Source organism: Macaca thibetana, chromosome 11, assembly GCF_024542745.1.
Source record: "Macaca thibetana thibetana isolate TM-01 chromosome 11, ASM2454274v1, whole genome shotgun sequence".
In the NCBI taxonomy this organism is placed as follows: Eukaryota; Metazoa; Chordata; class Mammalia; order Primates; family Cercopithecidae; genus Macaca; species Macaca thibetana.
The window spans coordinates 11855090-11864574 of NC_065588.1; the positions used below are offsets into that span (position 1 = coordinate 11855090).

The 9485-nt window shown below is 42.8% G+C and overlaps 1 protein-coding gene across 2 annotated transcripts in view; it reads left to right on the forward strand.

The window, feature by feature from the left end:
- The window catches only part of ETV6 (ETS variant transcription factor 6), a 248238-nt gene that overhangs the window by 24869 nt on the left and 213884 nt on the right, over nt 1-9485 (forward strand). The gene's annotated exons all lie outside the window — the stretch shown is intronic.

Genomic DNA, 9485 nt, shown 5'->3' on the forward strand with positions numbered 1-9485 from the left:
AGAGAGCAGGTGGCCAGCCAGTGACCTAGGAAGGGAAGCTCAGGCTTTTAAACAATAGCAATGTTTCTTTTATGTGCAGTTTTCATTAAGGAGCACCAAGACTCCGAGTCGGAGGATTCTGAAAGTGGTCCTCGAGTTCCTGCCCTTGAGATTTACTGTCCGAAGAGGAGATGGTGGTTTTAATATAATGAATATATGCAGAAAACAGCCAGAAATGATAGAAACACTTTGGCAGCTTCTGTGACACTGCCAAAATGTGCACTGTAGCTCAAGGCCCATAGGGGTTAATGTAGGGGTTATTTGTGTGTGTGTGTGTGTGTGTGTGTGTGTGTGTGTGTGTGTGTGTTTGGTGTTTTCCCCATCAAGCCCTGGTTGTGTGACCCTGTGTGAGCCCTCTGCTTTCTGCTCTTTTCCAGGAAAGCATGAGTGTCCACCACCTAGAGAGATGATGGTGTGGGAAGGGGCAGGGAGAGGCCTCTCCGGCTGCCACTCTCTCACTGCCCCAGGAGCAGAGGCCCCTGGTGCTCAGGAGGCCTTTGGCTGTGTCTGGATCCACCAATTCCCCACTTCCCTAAGGATGACAAGGGTAATCTGGTGAGAGCCACAGCCCTCCTAATGTTGGAGGAAAACTGGAGCCCCCTCAGTCAACATTTATGGAAGGCATTGAATGCATCATGGGCTATGAAGGTACAGCCAGGTCCTCCGTCAGCTCTCTGAGATGGGCCTTGTCTTTTTGCATGCATATGTCTGTTAATAGTTGTAGACCTAGCTGCAGTTATGGGGGTAAGCCTAGTCTTCCAGCTCCTGACAGTTTATTACCACAAAGAATGAGAACACCAGGGTGTTTTTTTTCAGATGTTCTTTTGTAACCCCCAAGCACCTGTGGCTCCCGGGTGTTTTGACGTTGATCTCAGAATTACCCAGAAAACATTCTTTGAAGACCTTGTAGAGTCTGCCATTTGTATTTCTGCTACAAGGAGCAAAAATAAAACAAATAAACAAAAAAGTTCCTGGAAATCCTTCAGTTATCCCAATACATATTTTTAAAGTGTTATCTATCACTGAGCAGGGGCATCTATACATTTCAATCCTTTTGGAAAATATGCTTTCTCAAACTTCATGTTGTATCCCTCTAAAGTTAGTTAGCACATACTGTACATTCAGAAGAAATGTTCATTTATAGCAAGGCATGGGTGTTTTTCCTCTAAAGGAAATTTGGCCAGGTGTGGTGGCTCATGCTTATATTCTCAACGTTTTAGGAGGCCAAGGCAGGAGGATCACTTGAGGCCAGGAGTTCTAGACCAGCCTGAGCAACAAAGTGAGACCCTGTCTCTATAAAAAATAAAATAAATTAGCTGGATGTGGTAATGTGTGCCTGTAGTCCCAGTTACCCAGGAGGCTGGGGCAGTAGGATCCCCTGAGTCTAGGAGTTTGAGGCTGCAGTGAGCTATGATCATGCCACTGTACTTCACTCTGGGCAACACAGTGAGACCTCTGTCTCTAAACAAAAAGGAAGGAAGGAAAGAGGGAAGAAAGGAGGAAGGGGAGTGAGAGAGAGACAGAGAGAAGGAAGGGAAGGGAAAGAGAGAGGGAGGGAAAAGAAAAAGGGAGAGAAATTAATGAAGGAAAAAGAAAGAAAGAAAAGAAAAGAAAAGAAAGGGAAAGAAATTGAAGGAGGAACTGGGTACCTAGAAGTGGTTGAATGAAATTATCCTGTAAAGTAATCTAAGGTTCCCATCTCATTCCTTGCCTTTTATTTCTCGCCATCACCTATGGCCACTTCTTGCTTGTTCATGTCACTTTCCTTGTTAGTTTGGAATGGGCCCTGCCTGGCTGATGGCTTTGGAGAGGACAGCAGACAGTCATTAGAGACTAGAAGCTGCCAAGCGAGGCGACGTGACAGAGCACACAAGCTTTATGCCTTTTTCTTAGTCTACTCTCAGCTTGGAAATGTAGGAGTTATAGTGACACAGCTCAGTCAGCCTCTTCCTCCCCCGATCCTGGATCATCCACTCTGCCTCTCCCTCCCCCAATCCCAGATCATCCTGTTTTCCTAGACCATTCCTTGCCCTGACAAGTCTCTATTACCCTCAGGTTGAAGCCCAACTAACCCTGACCAGGCTGCACGGCCCTGCGTGATCTGGCCCTGTCCCTTGCTCTTTGTCTTGGACTGCCCTTGCCCACACCAACTCCTTAGCATTCTATGGAGGTGCCATCCTCTTCTGTCCTGGCCTTTGCCCATGCAACTCCCTGAAACACTCCTTCTATCTCTCTTCTCCCAGTTGAAGGCTCTTTCCTACGTCTTATCTCCCTGGGGTCTTTTCTTGGGCTCCTCAGATCTGGATGTCCCTCATATGTGCCCTCGTGACATCCGTTTTGAAACTTCTATCACATCATCTCGTTTGTGCACATCATTTGTCAATAGGCGCACAAGATCAGAGCCCATCTTGGTTTTGAGCTTATGAACATAGTGTTTGGAGTAGGATTGGTGCTCCATAAATGTCTGTTGATTGAAGTAGTTCATAGAAAATAGAATTTGGCCTTTGATTTTTTTCTGTGTTCGGCTCAGTGTCTCATGCTCTCCCTAGCATTCTTATCAGTCCACAGGACTTTGCAGGACTGTTAGCAGAGGATAATGCATATCTGCAATATTGTCAGACATCGCCAGTTGTTACAAGTTTGCTTATGCAGGAAAAACAAAATGGAGTTTTTAATTTTTAGTTGCAAATTCAGAATATTGAGTTATACATGACCTGCAGTGGTTTGGTTTTTAAAATGAGTTTCTGCTTGTTGTTAAACCCAACCCGAATCAACTAAAGGGAGGTCTCTTCTCTCTACAAGGACACTGTGGCTCTCTGGATATTCCTGTAAGACAGGAAAAACGATCACAGATCAATTCTAGTTGCTGCCTCTGAGAAAGGAGAACAAGATAGATGGGTCTGGCTTTGTGAGGAACGTTTTCCTCTCTCTTCCCTCCTCCTGCCTCTCTCTCTGCCAATAATTACAAAGCTGAACTGAACTGCTACTGAGAATCCAAGTTCTTTCCTGGCTCTGACTAAGAGAACATAGATAGCATATGCATCTAGATTCTTTGGCTGTATACGGACATATATACATGCATACACACATACACTCTGTCTTTGGCCTGAAATGACGGCACTACACTAAGACCCGTTGTTTGTTTCTTAAGCAGATGGACGGCTAGATTTTTCTTTCATGGTTAGTTTTACTGGGACGGAGCTAAAAGAACATGGGATATGAAGTCCAGTAACTTGGATTGATCGGATGTATGCGTATTGAGCATCTATTATGTGCTGGACATTATCGGAATTGTCCAAGTGAGGAAGATGAGGCCTCTGATTGAAGTGGCTTGCTGTGTAGTGTGGTTACACTAGTGTCACTTATTCTGTAACTTTGGTGGACAAAATCCTGGACCTCTTTAAACATCCCATTGCTTAACCATAAAATGAGGGTAGTAACACCTACTTTATAGTGTTTCCAAGAGCATCTACCATGATGTTGGTAAAATTCACTTGACATACTCCTGCTCATCCTTGACATCTCCCAGTGCAGTCACCTGAGTGCTTCCCAGCATCCTCTGGCACAGGTAGGTACTTCCCCTCGTGCAGTTCTCTGCTTGGACACTTCACTCCATGCTGTCAGCACCCTTTGCTTCGGTTCCTGCACTTGTGCCAAACCCTTTGGATGAAGAGCCTCATTGTGCCCATCTCTGGATTCCTAGTGCCAAGCATGGGGTCCAGCACTTGACACATGGCTGTTGCTGAATAAATTAAAGAACAAGGATTATGGATGGCCAGGTACCATGCATATCACATCATTTTTACAAGAACTTTGGCCCAGAAAACAGAACAAAAAGGGAGAGTGCTTTGAGGCCCTGGAGATCAGAAGAAATCTCGGCAATATCGCACTCCAATTTGAAGGCTGTAATTGTGTGCTGCTTTGGTAAAGGAACCTCTTGAGGTCAGGAAGGAGGTCTGTATGTTTAGTCTGGAGGTCAGTCTACATTTTGGTTAGCTACCAAAACTAACAGACCTAGGCGGTTGGCAATCAGAGGCGCATTTTGATTGTTTTATGCCATATACTCTACAACTCACCTGGCAGCACCTTCCTCCTGGTTTCCTTTCCTTTCGCAGGAGGAAATGTGTTTCTCCTTTTCTTGGAATCTCCTTCTTTTCTGCTCTGATTATCTCTCTTTTTTCTATTGTTCATACAACTTCAAGAATATGAGTTATTATATTAGGGTTCTCCAGAGAAACAGAACCACAAGGAGATAATGTATTTATTTATTATGAGAAATTGGCTCACGTGATTATGGAGACTGTGAAGTCCCATAATCTGCCATCTGCAAGTTGGAGACCCAGGAAAACCACTGGTGTCATTCAATCAGAGTCCGAAGGCCTGAGAACCAGGGGAATTGATGGTATAAATACATCCCAGTTTGGGGGTTGGAGAAGATGAGATGAGATGTCCCAATGTGAGCTGTGAGGCAGGGGGAGAAAAGGGAGTGACTGGTGAATTCTTCCTTACTTTGCCTCTTGTTCTTGTTCTGTTCAGGGCCATAATGGATTAGATGGTGCCCGCCCACACTGGGGAGGGAGACTGCTTTACTGTTCAGGAGCTAATCTCTCCAGAAGCACCCTCCTAGACACACCCAGAGACAATGTTTAATCTGGGCACCCCATAATCCGAGTCAAATTGACATATAAAATTAACCATCACGGCTATTAATGTCATTGAGGTTGAAAGGAGTGTGTTGTCCTTAGTGTGTGTTTGTGTAAGTACAATTTCTAACACAATCTGAATGTGCAGGAAATAAGGAATAAGCACTTTAGGGGAAAAGATCATGTCTCAAAGGATCATTTTTTTTTTCTTTACCCACCCCTTTGACTCTCAGCATTGAAATCAAAGTAAGGCCCTGAGCAGCTATATAGTAGAAGAAAAAAAGAAAAAAGTAAGACCAGATGGTGGTTTAGAAAGAAACAGCCACTCTTAGCAGTTATGCACAGCGTTCTAGGTAGAGTAAGTTCTTAGCGCTCGATAAATGAATCAATGGTTGCATTTTTTAGAAAGACCATTTCTTCTTCGGTAGAGCTTGCTAGTTCTTCTTCTCACAGATTCTCTTTTCATCCCTTCCATGGGTTCTGCAGACTGGTGAAGGGTAGGAACAGACTGATCTTTTCTTTCCTTCTTGCTGGGTTTGCCACAAAGCACATTGAATGGTCTTGATGTTTCTCCGGTCTATAAATAAATACTTTTTTAAATGGAGCCATCATGGGATCCGACTCTATTTATTCTTGTCGCTGTCTGCTCTCCTCCCACAGGGAAATGGCACATTTAGGAAGAGTTTCCATTATTTGTAACATTTGATGGTTTGTGTCTTTCATAGACCATGTATCAGAGCTGGAGAAACAGCTTCTTAACTTTCAGACTTGCTTGTTCTTGACCCCATGAGTGGTCTAGGAGAGTTACCCCATTTCTGTAGGCCTCCATCAGTATGTATCCTCTGTGTTCACACGCCTTCTCATTATATTACTCTTCTCAAGTTTACAAATCTCTTCTCATTGATTTCATTTTAGTTTGGCATCACGGTCTAGTGAGACTAACACTTGGCTGGGAATTAGGACTAGCTGTGTCCTTGGATAAGACGCTTACCATTCTGGGATTGTAGTTTTTCTCTGTAACAGTTGAGACATCCAGCTTGATAGTTCTCTGGCTATAAGGGCATTTTGACCTCCGAATACTGAAAGGATGCAGGTAGGGGTTGCAATCTTTCATGCTCTGTACTTTCCAAGAGTAATTTGGTCAGCCATCTGATGCATTCCCATGAGAACCAAACGGAACTACTCTGGCCCCTTCAGATAGAAGCTGTTAGAAATAAAAAGCTTACAGTTGTTGGGGGACAGGCAGTATATTTTACATCTGCTGATAATATGCTAGAACCAAATTGCAAAGTGGACCCATGTATATACTATTTAGTATTTTCGTTGTTAACATTTTTCTCATTTCTAAACTATATTGAATAGTGGAGTATTTTGCTTCCTTTGGTTTTGGTTGAGAACCTCTTCTCTTAGTGATGGTGCTGTAGCTCTCTTCAGCCCAAAAGGTCCATACTACATGTTCAGCTAGGACAGGGACCACATCAGGGCAGACATCTCATATTATTTGACACAGCCCTAATACATTGATTTTCTTACAGCTAAGGATTAACTCTCTCCATTAAAGACTCATGTAAGGGGAAGAACAGATAGCAAAGTGTTTGCTAAAATGATGAACTGTCCCTATTTCACCTTCAGGCAGCAAAATCATCTGCTTAGAAACTAATTAGAGCATTTCCCCAATGGCGTTGGTGATCTACTTCTACATGCCTATGATCTCGTAGACAGTAGTTGCACCATGTTCAGGAACTGGCCACAAAGCAGCCCTCTCCCTAGCCTGTCTCCCTCTAATGGAAGAATGCTGAGAGTGGCTCATTCCTTCAGATGAATCTCAGACCTTTTATTTCCGATTCATTTAAGGGCATTTACTCCTCTGTGATGCTCCTTACTTTCTGTTCTTTAAAATCTTCTTTGCTTTTGGATCCCAGGGTAGACAAGGAAAATGTTGCACCATCATATATATAGGTAGGTAGGAGACATTAAGGTGCTCAAAGCCTGGTCAACATTTTCTGTGGCACAGATGAAACCATTTTCTGTGGAAGCCTGCTAGGCCAGACTCTGTTCTGCATCCCACTGAGTCTAGACCTAATTTCTTTCTAATATGGATGGAGGAATAAGCATGGTCATTTATCATGCTAAGGCATCTGTAAGCCATCTGCATCTGGGTTCCATTGCAATTGGAGCAGTAGCAAATCCACCGGGTTTCTTTGTTTTTCAGGATAATTTTCTTTCCCTTATAGTGTACTACAGATTTGGGATCTGTGGTCTTACGTGAACATTTACATGAAGTTAGCTATTTGTGATTTTAAACAAATTTCATGCCCCTTTCTGCTGTGTGGTTGCTATTTTTGGTTTCCATGTATCATAAACCACAGAAGTTCAGTGACTTCCGTGGAATGATGTGGAAAATCAGGAAGTAAGACTGAAATTAAGAATGAAAATTCCTAACTATATGTGTCATGCTCATTTTCACCACTGATTAAGGACTTTCAGACCACAATTTAGTGAATAAATCCATACAGTAAATGTTTTAAATTCTCACATATTTTATTATTATTTATTATTATACTTTAAGTTTTGGAATACATGAGCAGAATGTGCAGGTTTGTTACATAGGTATACACGTGCCATGGTAGTTTGCTGCACCCATCAGCCCGTCATCTACATTAGGTATTTCTCCTTATGCTATTTCTCCCCTAGCCCCCACCCACCAACAGGCCCCAGTGTGTGATGTTCCCCTCCCTGTGTCCATGTGTTCTCATGTTCAACTGCCATTTATGAGTGAGAACATGCAGTGTTTGGTTTTCTGTTCCTGTGTTAGTTTGCTGAGAATGATGGTTTCCAGCTTCAACCATGTTCCTGTAAAGGACATGAGCTCATCCTTTTTTATGGCTGCATGGTATGCCATGGTGTATATGTGCCACATTTTCTTTATCCAGCCTATCATTGATGGGTATTTGGGTTGGTTCCAAGTCTTTGCTATTGTGAACAGTGTTGCAATAAACATACATGTGCATGTGTCTTTATAGTAGAATGATTTATAATCCTTTGGGTATATACCTAGTAATGGGATTGCTGGGTCAAATGGTATTTCTGGTTCTAGATTCTTGAGGAATCGCCACACTGTCCACTATGGTTGAACTAATTTTCGCTCCCACCAACAGTGTAAAAGCGTTCCTATTTCTCCACATCCTCTCCAGCATCTGTTGTTTCCTGACTTTTTAATGATCACTATTCTAACTGACATGAGATGGTATCTCATTGTGGTTTTGATTTGCATTTCTCTAATGACCAGTGATGATGAGCTTTTTTTCATGTTTGTTGACTGCATAAATGTCTTCTTTTGAGAAGTGTCTGTTCATGTCCTTTGCCTACTTTTAGATGGGGTTGGTTTTTTTCTCGTAAATTTGTTTAAGTTCCTTCTAGATTCTGGATATTAGCCCTTTGTCAGATGGACAGATTGCAAAAATTTTCTCCCACTCTGCCTGCTCACTCTAATGATAGTTTCTTTTGTGAGCAGAAGCAATTTAGTTTAATTAGATCCCATTTGTCAATTTTGCCTTTTGTTGCCATGCTTTTAGAGTTTTAGTCATGAAGTCTTTGCCCCATGCTGATGTCCTGAATGGTATTGCCTAGGTTTTCTTCTAGGGTTTTTATGGTTTTAGGTCTTACGTTTAAGTATTTAATCCATCTTGAGTTAATTTTTGTGTAAGGTGTAAGGAAGGGGTTTCAGTTTTCTGCATGTGGCTAGCCAGTTTTCCCAACATAACTTATTAAATAGGGAATCATTTCCCCATTGCTTGTTTTTGTCGGGTTTGTCAAAGATCAGATGGTTGTAGTTGTGTGGCATTATTTCTGAAGCCTCTGTTCTGTTCGTTGGTCTATATATCTGTTTTGGTCCTAGTACCATGCTTATATAGCATATTTCTGTTTGCACTTTCATTGTGAATGCTAATTGTTTTTACTTAAAGATTCTGCCTTGATTAGATTCAGTAATTCAAAATGGACATGAACATGTGACTTTATTTTTTATTTTTTATTATTATTTTTTTTTGAGACAGAATCTCGCTCTCTTGCTCAGGCTGGAATGCAGTGGCTTGATCTCTGCTCACTGCAGCCTCCACCTCCCAGGTTCAAGGAATTCTCTTGCCTCAGCCTCCCACATAGTGGGGATTACAGGCATGCTCCACTTTGCCTGGCTGAGTTTTGTATTTTTAGTAGAGACGGGGTTGCACCATGTTGGCCAGGCTGGTCTTGATCTCCTCTCCTCAAGTGATCCACCAGCCTTGGCCGTTCAAAGTGCTGGGATTACAGGCATGAGCTATCGAGCCAGGCCGTGTTTGAATTTTTACAAGACTAATTTAATTTCACATTTAATAACACATAGACCTAGCCACATTTTTCATATTGGCGCCTCCAAGCTAGATAAGACATTGAAACTATAATGCAACTAAGATGAAATTTTTTAAATGTCAGAAGAACTTTAATAAATACATTTGCTCATCCTTTTTTTTTTTTTTTTGAGACGGAGTCTCGCTCTGTCACCGAGGCTGGAGTGCAGTGGCCGGATCTCAGCTCACTGCAAGCTCCGCCTCCCGGGTTCACGCCATTCTCCTGCCTCAGCCTCCCGAGTAGCTGGGACTACAGGCGCCTGCCACCTCGCCCGGCTAAGTTTTTGTATTTTTAGTAGAGATGGGGTTTCACTGTGTTAGCCAGGATGGTCTCGATCTCCTGACCTCGTGATCCGCCCGTCTCGGCCTCCCAAAGTGCTGAGATTACAGGCTTGAGCCACCGCGCCCGGCCTGCTCA